The sequence below is a fragment of the Rhamphochromis longiceps genome, linkage group LG1 (genome assembly GCF_057381845.1).
Source record: "Rhamphochromis longiceps isolate RC_006_pf linkage group LG1, R_longiceps_female_GT1.1, whole genome shotgun sequence".
Classification (NCBI taxonomy): domain Eukaryota; kingdom Metazoa; phylum Chordata; class Actinopteri; order Cichliformes; family Cichlidae; genus Rhamphochromis; species Rhamphochromis longiceps.
This window is the reverse complement of record NC_140557.1, coordinates 33490524-33517663: the sequence shown is the minus strand read 5'-3', so window position 1 is coordinate 33517663 and position 27140 is coordinate 33490524. Positions and strand designations below refer to the sequence as shown.

Below are 27140 nucleotides of genomic sequence, written 5' to 3'. Positions count from 1 at the left end.
AAATTTGTAAAATTTTACCAGCAAATTTGAGCAAAGCTAATTATTGACTACGTAGGATGAACCCTAACTCTATACTCCACACAACATGCCAATAATACCTCACACTCAGTACACTCTACAATACAAGGATCTGTGAAGGAAAACCACCACTAGGATACCACCTAATCAGGCCTAAGAGCTTGTTTCCAATGAGAGAGAGGGAAAGAAAAGAAGTAAAATACTTAACAAAATCGTGCAGCGTGGGAGGGGAGAATCTGACAATAGCTGGTGCTAGGTTAATAGAGAGGCCACTTATCTGTTGATACTGGGAACCACTCCAGCCATACCAACACAGCAAAAAGTGAAATAAATACCACTACACTGGTCAACTGTGGCTAAAACTTGCAGACAATTAAAGATGATCAAAACATAAACATATAAAACATACAGTTTAAAACATTCAGTCTAGGAATGGAGATTACTGTGGTGCTCACTGGTTTTTACTGTGCAGTGTGGGGATAGTCTGGGCAGCTGAACTTCCAGTGAACTGTAACATTTTGGCACTGGGTCATCCTGGAATATATCAGATTCCCCTGACAGTTCACTATTCACTGAAATATTCTTAGACACATCCCACATGACTTATACCGCTGTGATTTCTTACACTGTTGAGACACCGAAGCTATGAACAGACGCTATATAAAAGACTCCTTGCCAGTTTAAAGAGCCGCTGGTGGGTTTGGACAAGCCCTGTATCTTCCTTTTAGCAGTTAAACACTCAAAACATCCAATCTAAACACACCTTCAGCACCTTGAAACACAGACACATTTGTGACCTCCTGTGTTGGAAATTAAGGCAATGATAGTGACAGTGCTGCGATAGAAGAAAAAAGGGGCGTGAAAGAGAAAGATAGAGAATATTTGCTTTTACTTTGTAGAATTCTTTTGGAGTCTTATCAAAGATATGGCCCATACTAGAGTGCCTCTGATTGGATGGTTTTTACAATTTTCAGCATTTCTGGTATGGATTGTAATGTAACTTGTAACTCTAAAGTAACCATCAAGGAGTAGTTTAACTACCTCAACAGCCTTTCCCCAGTGATGGGCTAGGCATCCCCATTGTCCCCTGACTCTGGTTCCTATACAGAAGTGATGTAATCTGGATTTAGTGGCTCCTCAAAGTATTCTAGTGACGCAGCAACTGAAAAACATATGGTAAATGGACTTATTTAGCTCTTTGGTGCTCTAACTGAGCACTCAAAGCGCTTTTATCTGGTGTCACTAATTTCTAAACCTTGGCTATGGCCTTCTTTCTGACCTCCCAGACTTACTCTTGGTATGATCTTTGTTGGTCAACCACTCCTGGGCAATTTGATCTGACTGTTGATTAGTGAAGTTCAAATTCTTTGGAAATAATGTCTAATCTATTTAAACAAATTGTTAAAGAATTGGAATTTGGACTATATATCTATGTTTGAAATGAAATATTATATATGTTTGAATGTACATGTGCACACCTATCCTATACATGCCTAAGGGCACGATTACTGTAGGTCTGCACCTTTTGGGGCTGCACAGAATGTTTTTGTGTACGAGTCAACATCCAGTCAGGAAATTGTTGCTCATATCAGTAGTCAGCCAGTAGCTATGGTGAAGAAAGAGGCCAGGGTGAGGGAGAAATGTTATGCATGGTTGCTTTGCTGTCCCCTTAGCCCTGAGTTTTGGCAGGCCATCAGAGGGAAGCAGATAAGGCCTCACACATGTCTCACGTTTGGTGAACTGGCAGTGAGCTGTTCAGAGACAGATGCTGTGGCTTGGTGGGAGGAGTGGACATTGCACTTTCCATCTCCTGCCATTCTCAATTTCCTATGGCAGGATGCTGATTTAGACTAAAGTACTAGCAGCTAATTTGTATGATAAATGCAACTCTCTTTTTTCCCTCTTTCTTTCACCACCTTCTCTCTCGAGCTTTCTAATAAATGCTACACAGGAATAGCAGCCAAACTCCAAATACAGCCGCAAGGTTAAGTCACACATGTAGCCTATTAGCACACCAGCATCCCTTATTTAAAAAAACTAACTTCATTTCGCTGTCAAATATGGAATATTTTGTTTGATCAAAGAGAATCATCAAAACGTCTTTGGGTTCTTGCCATGCTCTCAAGATAACATTACTGTACTGTTTATGAAAAGACAAATCTTCACCATTATTAGATGGGTCAAACACTGCTTATTAGGTTTTTGACAGTGTGATTTTCTTAAGCTTTGTAGTTATAATGGCTTGAATGAAGAGCTGAGAAAACAAACAAGCAAAAAACTCAAAATAAAAACTTTTGTACCCCAACTCTTTGTGCATTTTGATACGAAAGCCACACCACTGTTATTGTGTCAGATTCTGGGTGAGAATATTAAGAACTTTTTTTTAAAATTTCCAGTTGTGCTTGTAACTGCTCTAAAGGTAACATTCCCATTATAATTATTCAAAAGTCATATGTCATGCCTTGAATTCTGAAACTCTCCGAAGCTGTTTTATTTCTCTGCATTTGTGTTATTGAATACAGCCAGATTTGTATCATTGAGTTTCTTTTTCAAATATAAATGGATTAAAAGCTGAAAAGTGTCAATGACACTTGAAGTAATGCCAGTGGAAGCATCTGTAGGAATTTATCAGCAAAATGCCTAAACAGAAAAAGGTTATAGAAGCTAAACTGACAATAATAGAGTTACAGCTGCAGAGTCTACCAAAATAGTTCTTTACTTTAATTGTCACCCTACCAACAAATTTTACATACATCAACTAGGAACCTCTAGTCGATTACCCTCCATGAGTAATCAATTCAGGTAAATATTTTTATTTTGTATTTACATAATTAAACCACTGAGGTTGATTTTGACCCCAGTATAAAATAACTGAAATAAACACACAGCCAGCCAGTCCAGAAGCCTAATCTTTCCAGAATGTCCTGGGTCTGCCCTGTGTCCTACTAACTTCCTCCTGCTAGGACATGCCCACTGCACCTGACCTAGCAGGTGCCCAGGAGGCATTCTGGTCAGATGACAACACCACCTCCTTTGGATGTGGAGACAGTGGCTCTACTCTGCGTCCCTCCCAACTCACTAAGCTCCTCACCCTATCTGTAAGGGACAGCAGACATGCTTCAGTGGAAGCTCATTTCTGCTTTTATCCCCAATCTCATTCTTTCAGCACCCAGAGCTTACGCGAGGGTCAGAATGTAGCTCAACCCATACACTGACAGCTCTGGGATCAGCTCTCTCTTCACCACAGCAGACTGGTACAGTGTTAACATTAGAGCAGATGCTGCACCAATCTGTCTGTCAATCTCCCGCTTCACTCACCCACTCTCATGAACAAGACCCCGAGGTACTCCTCCACTTGGTGCAGCAACTCATTCCTGACAGGGAGTGGGCATTCCACCTTTTTTCCTTGGTCTCAAACTTGAAGATGTTAAGTATCATCCAGCCACTTTACACTCCACTGACAACTGACCTAGTGCAAGCAGATGAAGCCAAAAGCACAACATCATTTGCAAAAAGCATAGACCTTTCCAAACCTTTCCCCCTCCAGACCTTGGCTGTGCCTAAAAACTCTGTCTATAAATATTACCAAAAATCACTATGGTTGTACCTCGACATCTCCAACATTCTGACAACTTCCAAACTTAAAAAGGAATAATAAGGCAGAAATAGAAAAGCAGAAATAATCCTGCATTATTTTGAAGAAACTGGCAGTTGTAAAAATTGGAATGATTGAAATAAACTGTGAGACAAACAAACAAGGCACAAGGCAAAGAAAGAGGGAAGATGAGGATTAATGTGTGTCTACAAAGCAGACAGGACCCAAGTTTCAGACTGTGCAAAGTTGCCCTGGAGAGTATTTGCAACATAGTAGCAGGATGTAAGGTGCAAGCTCGGACAATGTACACTGAGAGACACAACCAAGTCGCCGGGATAGTGTACAGGAACATCTGGGCCCTGTGTGGACTGAAAGTCTTCAACCCTTCAAGCGAGACAACACATAAGGTTGTTGAGAACAACAGGGCTAAGGTCCTGTGGGACATTGGGTTCCAAACTCCCAGGCCTCTGGTAGAGGACCAGAGCAGGAGGAACATACACATACTTAAGAGGGAGATTTACATATACTGTAAATTGGCCTACAGTCCATGGGATAAGGATTAAACACAACAAATTGTTATTTCTAGGCAAAAGAGAACATTTTTAAACACAGCACATATTCGGGGTTGTGGCTTTTCAATCTGAAGAAAAAATATTTTAAATGTTAATTGTGCACGTATGTAAACCTGGGAAGTATAATTTCTATAAACTGTTTAAAGTATTGTACTACAATTGACACAGAAGAACCTTCACAGCTTTAGAAATTATTTCTGCTTTGTATCACTGGTATCACAAGTTTTTGATAAAAGTATATAAAAAAATTGGCATATAATTGTTAAAATAGGGGTGAAAGGTTTTTGGCCGTTGGGCAGAGAGCTGAAGTGCTTCTTTTGTGTTTTGAGATGTAAAAAAGGTCTTTTGCACAGAGTAGTCGGTGTTGTAAGAAATGCCTTAGCGGTTTTGCGAATTGCATTATTAAGGGTGAAAATGATATTACTGATGTGAGAACTGCATCGAGGCAATAGAGAAAAACTGTATCATAGGACGACAAAATTTTCCTCTGCAGTTGCTGGAGTTTAGCCCCCTGCAACTTGGTGGATGGGTAGGCTATGCTATCCAATCAATACAAATGTTTGTGAGAGGAAAGCCAGGAAAAGATTACATCGTTGTTTCTGCATCCGTAATTCCCATTTGTTGGTTGGGTGACTGCTTGGGTTGGGGGTGGGGGTTGGGTGAGGTTACAGTCGACTAGTCAAGCTCTTCCCTGGCAGATGAAATGATGCAGCTGCTGTGGCCTTGTTTATCAAAGGAGATGCACAGAGTGTTTGCTGCAGCATTAGAGAGGGAAAAAAGGGTATGTGTTGAACTGGACACTCAAAATTGAGCAAAAAAGGGGAAATGCAAAAGATTGGAGAATTATATTATAATATGATTTACAGTTCAGTGCCCATATTTAGATAAGAATGTGAAGCAGACGATTTTTTATTTTGTCCTATTTTCTTTTTATGGGTTAACACTCTGAGTTGCCCATTCACATATTGGTTCTGCATTTACAGTACTTGTGTTTTCCCTCCTCTTATTTTTCTCTGTGTGGCAGCCTTTTAGATAGTAGGATAGTAAGAATATTCAGAGAGTGTACAGCACAACTGACCTTTAAATGGAGAAAAATTTGTCCGTCATTTATTATTCATTCCTCAAACTAGACTTCTGATGCAAAAAACTTACTTTACTTAACTATGCACAATATTTCTGCAGGTTTAATATAGAAAACCCTATATCCTCATGTCCCCCATTACAATAACGACAACCACTTACAATGAATGGATTTGATATTAAATTAAATCTGCAAAGCTTTATCTGTGGGGAAACCATTATTATAAGGGGCGATCGTGGCTCAGACAGTCTCAGTCGTTGTGTCCTTGGGCAAGACACTTCACCCGTTGCCTAGTGGTGGTGGTCAGAGGACTCGGTGGCGCCAGTGAATGTCAGTGTACCCCAGGGCAGCTGTGGCTACAATGTAGCTTGCCATCACCAGTGTGTGAATGGGTGGATGACTGAATGTAGTGTAAAGTGTTTTGGGGTCCATAGGGACTAAGTAAAGCGCTATACAAATTTTTGTTTAAAAATAACGTAATCACTCACAAATGATCAAAGTAAAAATTGTATTCATTTTCCACTCTTAGTTATAAGTTATGATATTTTTTAAGAATTCCATTGTGACATTTTGCATTTTTTTGGATTTGGGCAAACAGTTTCAACCAGGATACTGCCATTGGAATTATTCATGAACAACAGAGCCATTTGGGTCATTCCTGCTTTCTAAACTCTGAAATGTTTGTATAAGATATAATCACCTAATGCTGCTGTATCTCAGTGGAGCTGAGAAAATTGATTAGCTGCAGAGGAAATGTCAAGAGCTGAACTGGATGTTGACTGATGAAAATGTCCTTGACATTATTCTGATCCCTGTATCATTTACTACAAACTAGCCTCCAACCTATTTAAATCAGGAGGCTAATTTGTGCCAGTGTCAGTTTTACTGCCCTGTCATTGTTTTGGTTTAGCCAGCAGTTATTGCCGACTCTATGACACTTCATTACTACCTAATTAGTATTCCGGATTAATTGGCCATCTTGTTAATTATAACCTCTAAATATTATGATAAAGCTCCTGAACAATTAAAATGAGGTGGGTTAGAGGCGGTGGAGCTGCATCACAAAGGACTGTAAACTACAGCGTATTCTCACTTGAGGGGAATACGGTGGATTTAATTTGAAATCTTAATTTGATATCAAATGTTTTACTTTGTTATAAAAACAATAACAAAGTAAAGCAACAAAACAAAGCAATTCAAAAAAAAAATCACACCCATGTGCACATTTTGCTATGATGACACATGCAAAGACATATACACAAAAGGTAAAAACAATACCAGTGTCAGCCTTGCAGCTGATGTCTTTAAGAAGCCAGCAGTTTTATTATTTACCTACTCTTTGCATGTACTATATGTTTCTAAAGAGGATTGTGACCTCGTGTCTTTGGCACTATTCACTGTGACCCAAATCTTAGAAGAGAGACGTTGATTAATCTCAGCATGTAGGCAATTTTGTTGTTTACTGATTTAGTGATTATGTGGGATTTAGAAAGATTTTTTTTCCCAAACAATTTATTTATTTATTTCAAACCGCAGGGAACAAATCTGCAAAAATTTTACATTGTATACTATTTTTTTGTCTTTTGATTTTTTTAAACAGGTACTTCCATCTCTGTGGCACAGTTTCTCTTTAGCTTTAAATCCAATATCTGAAGGTCAGATTTACAACACTAATTTCAACAAGAGACAGTCGGTCAGTAAATCAGGTCAATGGACATTATCCAATATAATCCACTCTAATCTCACAGAGTATACTCATAGCGGGAGATTACCTCTGTGTTTCATTTTAATTGCTGTGTTAAAATCCTGATTTGGTCGCTTATGATTTGTAACACTAAAATGGAGAGACTGTGACGTGTCATGAAATTGGAAAGATGTGAGTTTAGTCAGTCTACAGTCATTCATTTAATAAGATTTAATTTTAAAAGTACCCCAATGTGAGAATCTACCCAAGCAAAACCAAAGCAAAAAGGTGGGTGCTTTTCATTTGTTCTTTACAGCAATGTTTTATTGGTTTACAAATGATTCTCTTTGCATGAATGGTGATCTGACAGATGCATGACACCAACAACTGGAAGCAATTCTATTAAAATGATTAAAAAAAACCAACCCATTAATCCCCAACAGAAAAGACCCACTAATCTTTAAAACCACACACACAGAAACAAAAGTCTGTGGACACACGCATCAACACACAATCTGGGAGGTATCAGAAAGGACAATACATATAAAAATTTTCATTTTTGTATAGCACACAGGTCAAAACATATTAAAGTATCAAAATTTCCCCCCAAAAAAGCCACATAAGCACTTACAGTGCTGTTTCACCGAGATTATTTAATAATTTAAAAAAAAAAGTTTACACCTACAAAAGTGGGATTTGATGAGGGAACCATAAGAAGCTGAAAAAAATGCAGTCACTGGCAATAACTGCGATTTAGACAACTGAACAACTTCAGTATAGAACAATATAGAACAAGTAGATGGTACATAAGCCATTGTGCCTCATTTTCAAATTCTTGTTACTAACAAAAGCTGGAAATGAAGCAGGATTTGACAAAAGCATCATTGTCTAATGTCAACAGTCCAGCACAGTCCATGTTTCTAAACTGTACCATAATCCTGCAAACTCCATAGTTAAGCCTGTACTGAATGCCCAGGAAGACCTTTGAATGACCTCAGATTAAAACTGATTTTTTTGTAAGACATTTGACAATATCAAATGACAAAATAAGTCAAGCGACATAGCAGCATATCCACTGTCTGATTGACAGATTTACCAAGAATTTGAAGATTCACATGTAAGCTTCAAATTCCCAGTTTATCAAATGTCTTTGTGGTTTTAAAATAATCTTTCAGTCAGTCTCAGTCTCATTTGGATATTGTATATACTACTAATCCACTAGAGGGGCATTTTTTTTTGTCCAAGAAGAGGCAAGGGATTACCAAGGGGCAAAATTCTCAGATGTGCTACTCTAATCTGTATCACGCTGATGCTCTCTCCTGTTCTGCTGGATGATACAGTTACCTTGTTGTTCTCTACATGAATGCATTGTTTTATTTGTAAATGATTCCGTCAATGTCAATAACCAAACTAAATCTGGACACCAGAATAAATTTTCAGTAGGTTTACTGCAACCAAACATTTTCAGAAAAGTCAAAGGTTTTTTGAGAATTGTTTGGTGTCTCTTCTTTGAGTTGAGGCAAACGAGGGAGGTGGGCAGAAACGTCCAAGAGTTCTTTCCAAACTGTCTTTTTAAACCACAGGTCTTCACAGGCTGCTTTTCACAGAATTCACAAAGCAGGAAGCCTCTGCACAGAAGAGAGCAGGGTAAGTCCAGAGCAAAAACAAAAACAAAAAACAAATAAAACAAAAACAGATCTTCTCACTAAAACCAAAAACACTGAGCTGAAAGCACTGAGCTATCACAGTTGAGGGAACTGAGGGAAGCCTTAATAGCAGGTGGTTAATCACTAGATTGCACATAGGTGGATAATTACCAACTGCTTCCAGGTACAAAGACTGGGGAGGTGGGAAACCCGGATGGCTTCGCCTCATAAAAGCACAAGCTAAATTAACAACACACACTCACACAGACAGAGGACAGAGAAGGAGAGCCAAAAATGGGGCGAAACAGACAGAAAAGGCAGGTTGGCATGAAAGGAAAGGGGACCATGGAAGTTTATTGTTCTCAATAGATGTATTTGTGGTAGAGGTGGGCAGACTGATTCAAGTATCAATACCAATGCTCTTACTGGATCTATACTTGAGTGAAACAAAAGTTCAGAGTGTTCTTCCCGTTCATTAGAAAGGAGGCATGTCTGCGCAAACACTCTTTCTCTCATGCAGGTACTGCACCGCCACCTCCTCCATGCTTTCCTATGCTTTTCTTGTCCTCCGATCACATGACTCATGTGATTCCAGTGATTGAGAAAGCTTAGCATCGGAAGTACTTTACAACAGTAAATGCTGTAAACATAAATGTGTGCTGGAAGGAATTTCTCTACTGTGGAAACACCATGAACTCATATAAAGACATGAAAGACCATGAAAGAGAGCTTTGTCCCAGAGCGAGGAGCAAAAGAAATGAAGAGAGGAGGAAGGAAATATCTCCAAGACACTAAGACCCCCAATGTTACAGTGTTTTCACAGAGGCAAAGAATAGCCAGATAACTCACATAAGGGTGAAAGCAATGTTTCCATCATGACTTATGTGAGTTCTTCAGTATTAGTTAAGGTTATTGGTCATCATAGTTCTTAGTTTAACAAACTGATTCATTTACTGTGTTTAGCATCAAATCACAACAACAGTTTCCTCAAGGTGCTTTTATATTGTTAAGTTAAAGACAAACACAAAGACACAAAGATATAATACAAATTTGTTATTAATATTTAATCAAACTTGTTTTGAGGAGCTTCAAGCTTAAAGAGATGTGTTTATGCTGATTATATTAATCAAGCTGCAGGATTTAAATGAGAACAATATTGTAAAAAACTAAAACATGGAACACCAAATGCACCTTGTGACAAAGTAGGTGAGAACACCATTTGTCCATATTCTTAATTAACATTATTGCTTTGATTTAGCCAGATCTCATATGTATTCTGTAGTAGACAAACATCTACTATCCCGGGTTTGTTTATGTTTTGCATGGTTAGAATCATATAACATAACATCTTGGTTTAAATCAATTCTGACAAGTTTGTTAAGTTAACATGTTATTTATGTCAACTGTGTTCAGGAACAAAACGAGGAAATGTAGTTTTACTTCCTGTATTTATAGCGACCTGGTTAATCTGAGGTCACAGGAAGAGACCAGGTGAAAAAGGGGGAGAATCTTTGTAATTTAATAAAGCTGATTTTAGAGTGTGTTTATAGAGAAATGGGTTTGTTGTAATATCTATCGACTATCCACTGCAGAGTTTCATTGCTAGGAAGGAGTAGTAGTATAGGTTTGAGTATAGAAATGTTTGTCTCACCTACCTAATGGAATAGTCCAGGGGTGAATGGACTATTTAAGCAGATGAATGCAGGTGTTCAGAAGAAAGGACCAGGTCAGTGTAGCTGTGCGCATTTTGACCTTAATTTCCATTGATTTAAGTTCAGTTATGTTTATTTGAACTGAGTTAACTATGGAGTTGAGTTTCTTATTTATTTTCGTAAATATTGTTTGGTCACAAAATGGTGAATAAATCACTCACTACACTGGACAGCATCTGTCTCCTGCACTTCTTGACCCGCTTATGTCTAGTCCTACCACACACCTAAAGAAGAAAAACAAATTATGAATGAAGGAAAGGGTAAACTAACAAAATTTAAATCAATAATAAATAATGAAAAGTGATTGAGGTAGACTCAAGCAAAAAAATAAATAAACCAAACAAAACACAAGAAAGTGGACAGCCCTGTTAATGTTTATGTCCATTTCTGTTTTACTCCTCAGGCCAGAGTGGGCAGTGGCAGTTCAGATGGAGTTTTCCAGTCTCTACCAACTCAAACCATACCTACCTGGAATCCTTTGGCTTATTAAGTTTAAGTTATCTATGTAATTGAGGCTAGATGGGCATTTTCTAAGCCAAAGTAAACACTGGCGTACAGTTCTAGACCAGTAAATAAACAACAGAAGTCAATTTTGTATTTTAATGCAGATGCACAGCTTGCTTGTACTGTCCTGGATGAACTTGCACTCCTGTTAAGCTGGGAAGGCACTCGCATGATGAAAACAGTGGGTGGCAAGCTGCCTCCAAGTGGGTTCACACTCCATAAGTCTTCTGGAGATGTATTTAGTGCCGCAGGTCTTCCAATATTTTAATCCATTGCTGAGCAGTAATGATGTGATCCTAAGGGCTGACACCTGAGTGATTGTAGCTCACATCCACAGGCAGAGGGAATTCATTCTGGGAATGTTCAAACCTTTACTTTGGTTCAAACAACAGCCAAAAAAATATATACACATATTTAAAAAAATATGACATGGCACAGTTCATATTCACACTGACACACTGCAACTGAACCAAGTCTAGGTGGATAATATATTTTATATTATATATATTATCATAAAGAAATGGCCAATCAATACCTATAATAACAGGATTTTTACAAACCTTTTGTATTCCTGAATGCTAATAAGTCCTGGGAAGTCATTCCAATCTTAGTGTTGAAGGAAATGTTTCAATTTACCATTTTCCGTGGTGCAGACTATGACCCCATTTGTTAATATTTTGCAATAATCTGCACATCAGACTAATGTTCAGTCACCTTGCATTATGAAACAGAGAATCGGATTACAAAGGCTGACTGTTTCCTCATCTGTCCCACAGTAGGATCTCTCTGTTGGGCGTTCTGAGGTACTCTCCCATGGTCCATATGTACTCAGTGAGATTTCCCTCAAGTTGTCATCCCTGATGAAATCCCTGTTACTGGTGCGAGCTTCAGCGAAACGTGTAATTTATATGGTGTTTTTGTGCTGTTTTCTTATTTAAGGCCATTTGCCTGTGGCATGTTTTGATTTAAAGTGTTGTGTATACCCCAAACACCGTACATTTCAGTCCAGAATGGGGCAACTCATTTCCCTTCTCTTGGAACCATTCCTCTGTAACAGAGGATAATGTGTTTGTAATCTGGTTGTGGCGGAGGCGTGGCCCCGGGCGCAGCTGCAGGGGAGGAGTGGAGCGGAAGGCTCAACGGGGCGGCGCCGCGAGGCTGGTAAGAACAGCTGATATTGTTTATGGACTAATGATGGTCTCCTCCGCTGTGTTTATAGTGAGACGAGGAGGAGCGGCCAAGGGAGATCAGCTGGGCTCGAGCTGTCAGACGGTGCGACTGAGTCAGCTGTCAAAATACAAATATATCAATAAACGTGGAAGTTGGCTATACCTGCCTGTGTGTGCGTGTGTCTGTGCTGGGTGTACTCTACACTGGTGTTGTATTTGAAAGGTGGATGTTGTCTGCTAACAGGCTAATAAACTGCTGGTACTCTATAAAATAATCATGGTCTACTCTTATTGCCAATGGGCCCTAACCCAAGGCAATGAGTATTGAGCTTTAAACATTAATGAGTGAAATCTTAGGCTTTTCTGAGGGATGTGAAGCACTACTCTTTACAAAGCTGCCATTAACTTGTATGATTGTCATGAATGTGACGTTTCACACCTGCCCATTTAAATGTCCCAGATGATTATTTCTGATCAGTTTGTAATAGAAACAAAGAGAGAAAGTCTTATAGAAACACAACCTGTTCCTATTTTGAATTCACTATTCCACTGAAAAAAATCTACGGAGATGGATATTCAATAAATTGACTAAAAACACAATGAAAACATATTGCATTCAGAATATATTAATACATTCCATCCACACACTGCTGATAGCTGGGTCTTTCATCTTATTCACTCACCAATTTCAGGAAAGGCATCACTTTTAAGCACACCCCTCCCTTATGTTATTAAGATATTTTGAAAATAGATTCACCTGAAGAGATGATTATGACTAGATGAGTCATTTAGTGCTACATGCTAATGTTCCAGCTTTCACTCTGACCAAATCAACAAAAGTCTCAATGCCAAAAGCTCATGTTGATTAGTCAATCTGAGTTCATTAACTCAGAAACATGTCCCACTTCTCCCAGTGTAACAAGGTTACCATATGAACACTCATCCTAATGTGCCTTTCCCCGCCTCAGTGATTTTGCTTTATGAACCCCTGTCCCCACGGGTGCTGAGGTATGTGTGCTGCAAAATGGAGATCTAATTGGAAATGATCGCTGACAGAAGCTTGAGCCACAGAGTCCCTTAATGATCCAGGTAGCACTTGGATCACATAGAGCCCCCCCCCCCCACCTCCTCCTCCTCCTCACTACCTGTGAAAGGCATTTTGAGCTGATGACAGCGGTGAAAGCCCTGTTGTGGGATTGAGAGGCCACAGCCACGCTGTGCTCTGTGTGTTACAGTGTGGGAGGGAGGGCTAGATGGAAAGAGAAAATCCAGAAAGAAGGCAAGCCTTTTTGACAGATGAAAGCCCTCTGAAAATTGGTAACTCTGGTGTCATTAAAGAAAGTGTTGCCCTTTTTAAGAGCGATTCAGCAGTGTCCTCTAATAGGAGACAGACCTCGTGTTCTGGTAGCCGTGTTTTTAGGTTACTTTTAAATGTAAATGTAATTCAACTTGAAAGTAACAAAGATGTCATGCATGCAAGCCCCAGTTATATGAGAACAGAACAAGCAATTTATTAAAAAATTATGGATGTTTAACATTATTCAGTAAAGATGTTAACAACACTGTAGCCTCACTATGAATTAAATGAATAAAATAAAATAAAAAAATAAAAAAACGAGAGTGAGGCTGTCAATGTTTATACAGGTGATGGAGGTCACATTAAATTTCATTGTTTTTCAGAAAGGTGGTGCTATCATCACTGTCACTCTTTTTCAGGCAATGTGGTATTGTCCTCGTATTTAAATAAGTAAATTATGTTACAAAAAGATACACAAACCACACACTTCTTGGTGAAAATCTTTAGTAATGGACTCCAAAGCATTTTATCACTGGTACTATAAAGGCATTATAGCTGCCCTTTTATTAAACCCAGTTAGATTGAGATTCAGTATGTTTTTGTCATAGTTATTTTTTATGTATTTATTTATTTTTCCCTTATCTAAGATGTCACAGATGGCACAGTAATAGGAAAGTCATGTTAAATCTTGTACCTTTTAGTCAACAATTAGTACTTTAACCTTTTCAGATTATCTATGCCAAACCAAAGACATTTTAATAAGTTAATTTTCTTTCTTTCCCATCGACATCCATGGTGTTACTGAGGACTCAAAAAAGCAGAAAACAACATATTTTATTGCTTGAGGTAAAAGTAAGGAGTAATGCAGCAGGTGGTTATAAAGGGATACATTTGGATAAATCTGGAATATAAAAATGTGACCACATAAAGTTAGTCTCAGCATCTAATCTGCTACTTTTTGTCTTTCGGTAAACATTTATAGCATGGTTGATGAAACTCACAGTACACAAAAGTGCTTTGGCCCCCTAAAAAATCCTAACCATTTGAGAACACTTTCTTATATCTTTGATAAAGTCAAAAATGACACATCAGGCAGTCTCTTCCAGCCATCTAAACTGAATGTGAAATGACTCTACAGACCTTGTCAAGTGAGATCCTGACCCATGTCTTTAATATCACTGTATATGCCAGTAGTGAAATTTTGACACATATGCCCATGGGCCAAATCACTGAATGTAGGCTTGTCCAGCCAGTGTCCCTTCCTTGTCGCCTTGGGCCTTGGGATGCCAGAGCTGAAAGTTTTCTCCACTGTTTAGGGCTGGGCTAAATGCACAGCACACAGTCAATACACCCATCCTTCATGTGACGCTAACTGACAAGGTGACACTTTAATGGCATGACTGAAAGTTCCCCTTGGCTCTTTAGTTTTTGAATGATGATGAGTGACATTCTGGCACGATTTCATCATCTTGCACCTGAGGTGTGGCGCATTGTGAATTCTTGTGATGTCTTACAAAGGAACCGTTGCATGTAAAGGTGTAAAGTTACTGAAAAGAATTAGCAAAATTAGGTATTAAGCAAATACGATGAGAAAAAAAATTATAAAATTCAAACAGATAAAACAATAGCAACAAAAAATTACAAACACCATCTTTTATTTTCAACCTCCTTGTTGAAGAACCCGTTTGAGAAATATTCCATTCAGTTCACATGATGAAGCCAGAGCTTTATGGGATCCTTCCCCTTTTCTGAAGTGAGCAGTCATGCATTCTATCACTGCATCAGCTCTGTACAGAACTGTTTGTCTAAAGTGTAGAGATCTCAATCAGTAATCTAGTACCGCTGGTAGGACTGTAAACAAAGTTGATACCATCAAACCTGAAACTTCTGACAAAACCATTCAAAGTGTTATAATTCCCTTTGTGACATTCTCCTGAAAAGGTCTAGGGCAGCGGTCCCCAACCTTTTTTGCGCCACGGACCGGTTTATTCTCGACAATATTTTCCGGCCTTTAAGGGGTCGCGGATAAATACAACAAAATAAAATTAGTACCGGTACCGAAAAAAAGAAAATTTATTCATAACACATGTGAAAAGACCCAGGAAAACAGAGTAAACGATAAAAACGATAACAAAATAACGCTCAAAACCGATAAAACCCCTGAAAACTATACATTTCACACCTGAGCCTCAACTCTTGCGGCCCGGTACCAAACAACTCACGGACCGGTACCGGTCCGAGGCCCGGGGGTTGGGGACCGCTGGTCTAGGGGGTGAGAGAAAGTAACAAAAGGTCTCCATGTTGAAAATAAGGAGACAGGGACGTAAAATTGTTAAGTTAAAGGGTTTTATTAATGTTTCTATTAATGACTAAACTAAAAGAGACTGATAAGCAACTATCATCGTTTAAAGAAAGAAAACAACAAAACTCAGGGGTTGGTCAATAAACTGATACGTAAGTCAAAAAGGGTTAGTCACCAAAACACGCTCCTCTCCACATAGCAGTAGCAATCAACCACCCTACACACACAGCTTACTATCTACAACCCAGCAACACTCTCTTTCTCTGGTCTTAAGTATTCTTAATTGCTGATGGGAGTCAGCTGCACAAAAAAAGTAGCACCTAAGCCAGGAGAGATGGCAGGACACACCCACACAAGGTCAGATTCACAGGGAGCCCTGCTAGTGCCGTAACACCCTGAGTCTGAGATAGCATAATAGATGCAAAGAACATCAGTGCTGCTGCTATGGAAGGAGTCTGTGGATTATGTAAGGAGGTGGTTGTGCATAGATCACAGCAAGTCATTTATATCCCTGTTGGTATTTATTTGGCTTTGCACCTTTTAAATTCATGTGTTATTTCCAGTTCTTGGTGTATCGGTTCATACATTTGGTCTCTGTGCTTAAATGGAGTCCAGCTGTGTGTAGCTGGGGAATGGGTTACTGTTTCTACGTTATTTTAATGTCTTGAATCAAACCATTACAGCAAGAAGGTTAAACAGATGGAAGTGCTAAATCATCTGTGGAAATTTAGGGCACATATTAATTTCCTTCAGGACTCTCATGTGAAAGTTCCACTGTGATATAGTAAAACGAAATGGGTCATGTATGCTTTAGGGGAGGTCTAGAGGGATTTTAGTGACAATAAATGAATCACTTACTATACTGCTGACCCTAATGTACACAATGGGGCAGCAGCTTTGAAATATGTCTGTAATTCCAAGCCTCTGCGGATTTGTCTGATAAAATTATCTGTTTAATTATATTTAGGCCATATGTACAATAGCCTCATGCATATTTCTGGCCCATTATTAAATTTAAGTGCATAAATGGTTTATCCATTACATACACAAATCTAGTACCAAATTTAATATGATGAACATCAACCATTAACCTCCTAAGACCCGAACTCTTCCACGGCATGCATTTTTAATTTCTCTTTGATATTTGAGCATATTGGGGCCCGATGAATGTAAAAACAAAGAATTACCAGATTTTTTTTCACCTTATTTTTGTTTTTAAGAAAAATAAGAGGATGAGGATATTTAAATTTTGATAGAACAGTAGCAGTATAATGTCCTCGTAAGTGGATATCAGGCCCATGTAGAGCAAAATTTTGTATTTTGGTCTAAATAACCCAAAATGTGATGATGTCCACATATGTGGATGCCAAATCCGAGGAGGTTAATGAATGAAGCAAAGTTTTGATAATAATGCAATAATTAGCACTACTCTGACAAGGTTGTTAGGATGATGAGTGATTCTCAAAGAAAAAAACTCCAAAATGATTATGTTGAAAAATCACAAAATAAAAGGAAACATGCCCTGTAGTGTAAAAAACACTAAACACTAGAAAAAAAATCTAAATACACTAAAAACCAGAATATGTTAACCATTATAACCTGTTTGGTTTAGATTACATTTTGCTGACAATTATGCATAAGGTTTATTGCCAATGTTAAAACTGTGGAAAACAAAAATGGAATTAAAATAAATAATAGGCCAACATATTTTTTGACTGCATCACTTGTCACTTTTTAGTTATCTGCATAAAATTGCTGGCAGTCAGTAAAGATATGAACAAAAATCATCAGTGGAAGAAACAACTTTCATTGGTATGTATTTAGTTTAGCTAACCAGGTAGCCTATCTTGTAATTTCACTCCATGGCTGAAGAGGTGATAGTGAGTATTTCTAGAGTGAAGTCTGGCCTCAGTCAAATATAATGGGAAGAAAAAACTTTGTGTCACTCAAAGCACTTTTTAGTTGTTTACTTTATGTTAATTGGCTGTTTGGCTAGATTTAAAGTGATAATGCGGCTAAGTGTTTTACATGAAGCACTTAACATGGCCACTATAACAAATAATAATTCAACACCAAATTTAAATCAACCAGTGTGATTTTCTTTGGTAGGATAGTTTCAAATGATAAGACTATTTCATAAACTGCCTAAGACTGCATTGCAGCCCTATTTATATTTCCATATTCACAAAAGTAAAAGAAAATAACCCATCAACATGAATCAGCAGATTAAATATTGTAATTGTAAATATTTCACAAACCGCTGTAGGCAATCATCGTACATTTAAGTCAGTGTGTAGTTAGCACTACTTTTGTTACACTTTTGCACACAATGTATCCAGCTCATCTCATGGCAGCATATGCAGAGTAAAGGCTCCTCTTTGAGCCTCACTTTTGTTGTGATGTAGGCTTGCTCAAGTTATTTTGTCAGTGTCATTTTGCTCTCTCTGTGCTTCCAGCTCAATGTAATTTTTTTCCTCCCTTCAGATCTGGTCTGCTACTAGTGATTGAACTGCAAGTCTTCCGGCTGTCTGGGAAGTGGTGCCTCCGCTTTCAAGCACTTGTACCGTGCACCCTGGAAGCGGCCTCTTCAAAAATCCGGGAAACCTCTCGCAGGTGGAGCTACTGTGTTATTATGTTGAAACTATTTCTGCAATATGTGTGTGTGTGTGTGTGTGTGTGTGTGTGTGTGTGTGCGTGTATATATATATATATATATATATATATATATATATATATATATATATATATATTAGGGGTGCAACGATACACAAAATTCACGGTTCGGTTCGATACTTTGGTGTCACGGTTCGATATTTTTTCGATACAAAAAAATGTTCATGCCTTTTTAATTTGTCATTTATTAAAATTATAAATATATATTTTAACTCAAAAGTACAGTTTTTAAATTTAACCCTAACCCTTGTGCGTGTTTTTTATTTTGACAGCGAATGCGCACCTGCGGACCACTTATGTGCAGCCCTGGTTATTTAGCTCGTCATATTGCAGTCACAGAAATTCTTTTGTCCATGAAACCATAAAGCTGCACTTTCTTTTTGCCTTATAGTCTGATTTGTCATAACTTCTCCGTTTTGTGGTAAGCTTTTCTTTGGCTGTCACTTCTTCACCCTGACCTGTCTTATTTGGCTCAGCAGAACTGAAATGCTTTTACACACGCACTCACATAAGCTCAGCGATTCTCTGCGCGATCAACCTCTCACATGTTTAAGCTTGCTGCGGGAGATTTCACTTGTCATGTTTGCATAGTAAGCTAACGATTAATAAGACGATGTCAGAGGAATTGGTGCACAAATTATCATCACTCACAGATCAGTGCTGTCGCTCTCTATACACAGTTCGCACGATTGCAAAGTGAAAGCAAAAAAACAAGCGCAAATTCAAACGCGACTTCAATATGTCACATATTGACAGTGGCTCACCGATGCCAATGACATAATTACCCAGCTACATTTCTGAAAGAATGCAAAAGCATTGACATATATTTTTCCTACAATAGCCCGACGGGCAGGGCAGAGATAGATTTTGGTAGCCCGACTGAAAAAATCGCTAGCTCCAGGACGTCGGGCTAGCGATATTGCAAGCCCTGTATCTGATTGAGGAATCACTCATCTTTGGAAAAGAGAGTTTATTACAGAGAAATGTCTCTTTCCAAAATAAAAGCTATACTATCCGCTTCTTCTGGGCTATATTCTCAGCAGCATAAGGAGAATCATGTGCTAACAGCTGTCTAAATGACTCGGCTAAAGTTAGTAGCATGCTTGTTGTTTTTGTCTTTGCACTAGGATGATGTCGGCGTAAATGTGCAGTCATATTCGTTGTGTTCCCACTAGTGCTTTCAGGTTAATCTCGTTGAAATGACCTTAACGCCACAACACGGCAAATCTCCGTTAACGAGCTACCGCCGATCGCTCCGTGCATGGGGCTAGACGGCCAACACGTTAACGAGCTAACTGCGCTAACACACTAGTTCACACCAATGTAATTGAGCATTGCATGGCACATCCAACATACTGTTTTACTTTAGTCCATGACTCGCTTACCTTCAGGGTCATACGTCACATGAAAACCAAAATAATTCCAAACGCCAGATCTGAATGAGGTTCAATTTGCCATGTTGCAAGTAGAGCTTAACTTCTGTCTCGCTAGCTTGCCCTGCGCTCTTCCTTCTGACGATGCTGTCTGTGTTGAGCGCTCAGTGGATCTGCGCTCGACAGTGCAGCCTAGGCGGAGTAGTCGAACACAGATTCACTGAGCGCTCAACACAGACAGCATCGTCAGAAGGAAAATTGATAAAATAAATTACAAATGTTGTATTGTTCGATACATATGCGTACCGAACCGAAAGCACTGTATCGAACGGTTCAATATCGATACGAATATCGTTGCACCCCTAATATATATATATATAATATCTGTTGACCAAGTTCTATGTCATCATGATGACAAATGGTCTCCATCAATTTTCAAATTGCCAATGCAAAGATTTGTTTCTGCGAGAACGTTTCCCTGAACTGCAGCGAGCACTGACTCCTGCAGTAGTTTGGTTTTGGTTGTTTCCATCGTTAAAGTGGTTCTCTGGTTTCTGTTCACCTTTATGTTCATTTCTTTGTTATTATTTTTTTCAGTTTTAATTTGTCTAAACTGTGCTGTGATTCTCATTAGAGGAATTGTGTTTATTAGTGTTTCTTGTTTTGAGTCGGGTAATTGCATTTGCACGATATGGGGCGATCGTGGCTCAAGAGTTGGGAGTTCGCCTTTTAATTGGAAGGTTGCCGGTTCGAGCCCCGACTCGGACAGTCTCGGTCGTTGTGTCCTTGGGCAAGACACTTCACCCGTTGCCTACTGGTGGTGGTCAGAGGGTCCGGTGGCGCCAGTGTCCGGCAGCCTCGCCTCTGTCAGTCTGCCCCAGGGTGGCTGTGGCTACTGTAGCTACAATGTAGTTTGCCATCACCAGTGTGTTAATGGGTGGATGACTGAATGTGTAAAGCACTTTACTAGTCCCTAAGGACTAGTAAAGTGCTATACAAATACAGGCTATTTACTTATTTCACCCTTGCTACAGACCATGCACTCATACCATGTGTGTGTGAACACGTGCTAGCCAGGCCCCAAATCTTTTTCATTTTTGCAACTATATATTAACATTTATCTCTTTTTCTGGATGGCTGGTAGCCATGGGCTGGATCTCTTGGGCGTCACTTGGAGGGTGGGCATTGTGTCAGGAATCCTTTCTCCCATCTGTTGGTTAATGCTGGCACTGCAAAATATTGGCTCCACTCTCTTTACCTCTTTCTCAAAGCAGGCAACTAGACCATGAAGGCAGGATATAATAGTAAATATAAATATGATAAATAAGACTCGTATGATCTTTTTCCAATCTTAAAGTGATCTTTTATAACTACCTGAGAGTGGAATCCCTTTACGTGACACTGTCCACGCAAGTTACAAACTAGCCTTCTTCACTCCTGCCACATTCTTTGTGCAGAAAGCAAAGTTAACTAATCCATAGCTCTTCTTTGCCACAGTGAGATACCAGAGATGTATTTTTTTTAATAGAAAGTGTCAGACTTTTTAAACTCCACGGTACAAGTATTACACCTTGGATCAATTGGTGGGACACAATGCGTCTGAATCCAATTACATGCATTTGCCTCAAAAGCAACTAATCTGCAGCAATCTCACAGGAGGGAGTACTCTACTGTATCGGGTGCTTCAGACAAATCGATAAACACAAAACAGAAACAGCAGTGCAATTCCCCTTCCTATCCGGTGAACAGAACATTCCATTTAATAAATAAATGAGCAGTGTGCCAAATCATCTTTCATCTGGTACAAAAACACAGCCAGTAGTTCAGTGTCACAAATCAATAAACAATGTGTTTATTCAAAATGCTCTGTGCATGTCAGTTTTCATTGCAGTCAACATCCAGGAGAGTTTTTTGTGTGCGCATTTTTCTGTTTGTTTTTTTTATATTAAAACTTTGTCTGTCTCACTTGCTTCTACCTAAAGTCTTTTTATTAAGTGTAAATGTTTAGATGTAAGCTCTAATGCCACAAAAGTGAAATTCATCTTGCCATCTAACATCTCAAAAAACAGAAGTATTGTACAAATATAACCAATATTAAGTTTTGATGGAGAGATAACCTTTAAATTTGAAAAGTTCAAAATTGACTTTATTTTGAAAAAGCATTCTCAGATGGTTGGTTACAGCGGGGAAGTTGTGAAAATAAGGCTAGGTTTTGTTAAATGTCAGTTAAATGTCATGAATGATCTCTCCGTTTCTGGCCTGTCTATATTTGCAGATCTTTTAGATTTGTGTTGAACAGTAACAGAGTACTTCTCGAATGGCCATGACCCTCAGGTAACAATGCCACTAATGGCTTCTTTTTGAGAAAAAAAAAACTGCAAGGTTATCCATTTTGAAAACATAAGACATGAGAGCTATTTCCAGAATCCCTTTCTTGATGAAAAGTGCCTGGATTGGTTTATTAACCACACCAAAACCTCAAGAGAGTGTACCTTTGTTAAATCTCCAGAACCAAGAGACCACTGATCCTTTGGGTCCTGAATCAAATGTTGAGTTTGATTAGAGGGTCACCTTCAGCTCAGTAGGTGATAACGGCTCATAAAGACTTCCTGTAACATGCCCCATTAATAGTCTTTTACCCTAATTAGGATAATCATGTCTGTCCTCATGGAATAGCATCCATTGAGTTTACTTAAAAAACAAAACAGTGGGCTTGCAAGATAATATTTATTGCTCTTCTTTCTTGTTCCTAAAAAATGTTCATTTTAAATGTAACATTAGAACATAACCTTAACATATGTGGAGCTACCTGTGAAATAAGACGAGCATGTAGTTTGTTTGATTTTTGTGTGCAACCTGAAAGACAGTCTACTTTAATTTTCTGACTAAAACAATAAACTCAACGTAGCTGAGCAATGCAGTACAAGCTACAGTTCATATTAAATTAATGGATTCTTGTGGTAATGATGCATAGCTATTTTGGAGCTGTGTTTTGTTTTTGTCATTTATTTTTAACATCACTTTCCCTTTAATGCATCAAGTTCTCCTGATAAAACAGGTCATCTGTCATTAAGAGGCAGCTTCTAAAACAACATTTATGGTTGTTCCAAAAGGACTACAAAAATTCTAATAATGGAATGGAAATACTATCGCTCAAAAAGCCAATGCAGACCATTGGTATACCTCATACCAGTTACTATAATTGTGCTTGATGTTGCTCTGTTGCCTTCAAAACCTACAGAGTTGTGCAAAGAAATGGAGACAAGAGTACAATGAGAAGTCTTCCATCTCTTTTCTTTAGCACAGCATACAGTATTACTATTATTGTCATTGCTTCTTTGACAAGACAGTCATTATTAGTGATTTTACTAATCAATCTGTCACAAATTTTTTTTCTTTTGACTGTTGGAAAGACATTGGATCTGTTTTTGCTTTGAAAGGAGAAAAATATTTGAAACTACAAAGAGCATGTGCTGTTCGAGGAATCAGAAAAGAAAACAAAGCAAAATAAAATATCCATCCATCAAGGGCTGGAAAAGGGAAAAAAAATATCAGACAAAAATCATTGCGCCAAGACGCTCATGGCAAAGCACAAATTCCAGTATGCATACTGAGATTGATTTATTGATACAAATCTTCTTCACCGTTGTTAAGTGATGTTTTCTTGTGACGTGTTCAGTGAGCCAGCGCTGTTTGGATTTTTGGAATGGTTCATTTGGAAAGGATCTCGACAGGAAATACACAAAAATCACTTATCTAAAAAGCAGACTGGAATGCATGCCAGAGAGACAGCACCACGATGACAAGCTGGAAGGCGAAATGGAGAAGAGCTACACAGCAATGAGGAACTCACTGTGGAAGATCCTACTGGTTGAAAAAAAGAGAATAAAAACAGAAATGAAGTCACACACAGTCAGTCAATTTGCATGTTATTTATGATGGTTTCAATTAGATATTCCTTATGGTGTTATATACAGGTTTGCACTCAGGTTCTTTAAACCCAGTCTTTGTCTTACCTAACTTGTGCAGCCATGATTGTTAGCTGCACATTCAAACATGAAAGGATATATTGCAAAAATAATAATAAAAATAATTATTACAGGCAGGATACATATACACTGGAAGTACAGAATAAAAGGTGAAGTAAATCATCTTATTTGCATAACAACAGCAAGTCAGGTTCTAATGACGATACACTCACTGGCCACTTTATTAGACCTGTTCATTTAAAATACAAATGTCTAATCAGCCAACCACATGGGAGCAACCAGCAAATTTAATAATGGTCAAGACACCTGCTGAAGTTCAAACTGTGTCTGAGTGGGGATTTAATAATTTTTTTGTGGTTGCTGTTCCCAGATAGGTTGCTTGGAGTATTGCAGAAACTGCTGATCCAGTGGGATTTTCTCCCACAACTGTCTCTGTGTTTCCAAGTTTGGTCTGAAAAGGAGAAAATGTCCAGTGAAGACATGGAAGCCTTGTTCATGAAAGAGGTCAGAGGAGAATGACCATGCTGCTTGGAGCTGATAGGAAGACAACATAACACAAATAACCACTCATTACAACAATGATCTGCAAAAGGACATCTCTGAACAAACGACACAACCTTGAAGCCGATGAACTACAATAGCAGAAGATCTCACCAGATGGCAATCTTGTAGCTAACAACGGAAACTAAGGCTACAATTCAAACAGGGTGATCTAAAACGGACAATAGAAGACGGGAAAAACATTCTCCGTCTGTCAAGTCTCAATTTCTCCTGTAACATTCAGAAGATGGGCTCAGGATTTGGCAATAACAACATGAAAGCAGGGATTCATCCTGCCTTATATCAACCCCGAGGCTACTGTTGGTGTAAGAGAGTGAGGGATATTTTCTTCACACACTTTGAGCCCCTTGGTATCAATTGAGCATTGTGTAAACAGTATTGTTACTCACCATGACCATCCCTTTAGGACCACAGTGTACCCATCTTCTGATGGCAGCTTACAGCAGAATACTACATCATGTTGCAAAGTTCAAATCATCTCAAATTGGTTTCTCTCTGAATTTAAGCTCTGAATTGAATGTTAAATGTCACAATTAAGTTAAATAGTAATAACCTCATGAGCACTAATATCTGTAGCACTGTATTCTTACCACAGTAATCTGATGGAAAAGCCTATTTGTGGGCCTCAGTCCTTTTTTTGCATTTGACTTTTTCCATAATACACGTCCTGTCTTGGTTCAGTGAAAAATGTTCAAATTCGATCTGAAAAGGTATTCTAATTGCTGCCTTTCTCTGATGACTGTCGTGGCTATTGTTTTTTCAGAAAAATAAGGGAAAAACAGTTAACATAAAATTAATTGAGGTAGCGTTCTCCCCAAACAAATAAATACAACCACTGGTCTTCAAAATAGACATTTTAATATGATTCTTTGTTTGCGGTTGTGTGGGGGAAGAAAAAAAATATGCACACTTTCGACACAGCTCATAGATCAGTGTACACAGTATAATTCTATTGTTGGTTGCTCAAACATGGAATTGTTTACATGGGGGAGTCACTGAGCTGGATAATGTGCTGAGAAACAAGGCTTCATGGTAAATGAATTATGAGTGTTTTATCAAATTGCTTTGAGTTTTGTTCTGACCTTCAGCTTGTTTGGAGCTATGCCATAGAAGCTGGCCAGACTCATGCCTGTTGTGCGATTGTTCCCAGGAGATTTGGGCTTGTTGACTCATTTGACTTTGTTTTTGCTCCTGCTTGGGAAAGCTTAACAAATTGTTGTAATGTCATTGTGAGGTGATGTAGCCAAGCTAGATGAGTCTCTCTAGCCCTCCTTCATCAGAGTCCTTTGTCATGTTGCATGATGGATCGACTAGAGTGCACAAGCCTTTGGTAACAGGTATTTTTAATGATGATCGGAGGAAAGCTGAACTTTTTTGAGAGTGCAGGATCAAATTGAAGAAGGGCTAAAATAATAATAATAATAATGATAATAATAATAAAAAGATCAGTCAGTGTTATCATGAATGAGCCTCCAGAGCTCATGTCTTAGTCTTGCGTCATGTTTCAAGACACTATTTAAATCTGATTATACAATTTCCTATCAAGGATATATTACAACAATAACACATAGCTTAACAGATAGCAAAAGATAGATTCCCACATCCAATATATACATGTCAAGTCATCTAGAGTCAGTCAGTGCAGATGCATAGCAAAAACAACTCTCTAATGCTTGCAAACATATTTAAATCACAACAGTGAGTGCAGATATGTTATGTTTTTTTAAACACTATTTTACCAAGCAACAGACTTAAGCCCTTGGCTGCGGTTTGACTCGATGGTACGCATACTGCAGTCTTTTCCTTGACTGAGTGTAGCCATTGATTTTTAACATTACCAAGAAATCAGATTTTAATAATTCAAGGAAGGCAAAAAGAGATTCCTGTGTACAGATGGCAAAGAACGTAAGTTCTACTAAAAAAGATACACAACCCATAAGGCCACTAAAAAGCTGTAAACCAGTCAACACTGTTATTATCATAAAGAAGCACATATTTTGTGAAGGATAGTGCCGAGGGTTTGTTTTTTGATTATTAATGAGCAGTTTCCTCTTGTTTATTGTTTTGCTAACTATACAAGATTAGCTTTCACAGTTAATTCAATAAATATTTGGAAACAGTTTTTCCACATGGTCTGCAGTTTATCTGCATTTTGAAAACCTGGTGGATCAACAAACGGCATTTGAGTCCATCTTCACAAGCTGAAATAATTTCATTATGTCTGCAAAACAAACTCATAGAAATATGCATTCTTCAGTGTTGGCACTTCAAATTAACATTTTTATCATCCCATAAATTCCACATGTTATGACCTCTGTAAATGAGAAAAGCAACCACTTGAAATTGCTCTCTTTTTGGCAGCATTCGCTTTTCTGGATTTTGTTTCGACCTGTGTAGGGCTTCTCTTCAGGGAACATATTAAATGTGTTATACAAATAAATTGGCTGCATATCACGTGCTGTTGCGCTGTTGTTCTTAAAGGCCTGGGTAGTTGGCCTGAAGAGACAAGAGGCTGATCAGACCTTGAGAAGATCCCTAGTGACAGCACATCAGTACCAGCCTCTTCTCTGACATCCCCCCTCATTACCACACTGTCACTCTCTAAATGTGCAGACATGCATGCAAGTAAACAAGCACATGCATGCACACACACTTGGTGAGCAGTTCTTTATGCAGATTGGCTATGTAGGGCAGCCTCCTTCACTGTGTACGGTGGTGACATTGACACATGGTAATGGAGGAGATTCATTTTCTCACGGGGTCGGTTTGGGGTTTATTTTAAGCCCAGGAGTTTCATGGAGCAGACCTGATAGCTGCCCACACCCAAAATGTGTAAAAGTCTGAGTGTGGGGTTTGGGGCTGTGCTCGTTTTTAACATCCTTTTAACCCTTAGCTGCCAGCTGGTGCTTTATGTGGCATTCTGGCACCTTTTCCTCTCAAACGAATAGCTTTAAATTATAAGAA

At 38.6% G+C, this 27140-nt stretch overlaps 1 long non-coding RNA gene across 2 annotated transcripts in view; it reads left to right on the top strand.

Moving 5' to 3' along the window:
- Positions 1-27140, top strand: part of LOC146679054 (uncharacterized) — a 68731-nt gene that overhangs the window by 7860 nt on the left and 33731 nt on the right. For both annotated transcript variants that reach the window (XR_014912534.1, XR_014912533.1), the window contains exon 2: positions 18065-18193. This is a non-coding gene — a long non-coding RNA (uncharacterized LOC146679054). The remainder of the gene's footprint in view (positions 1-18064; positions 18194-27140) is intronic.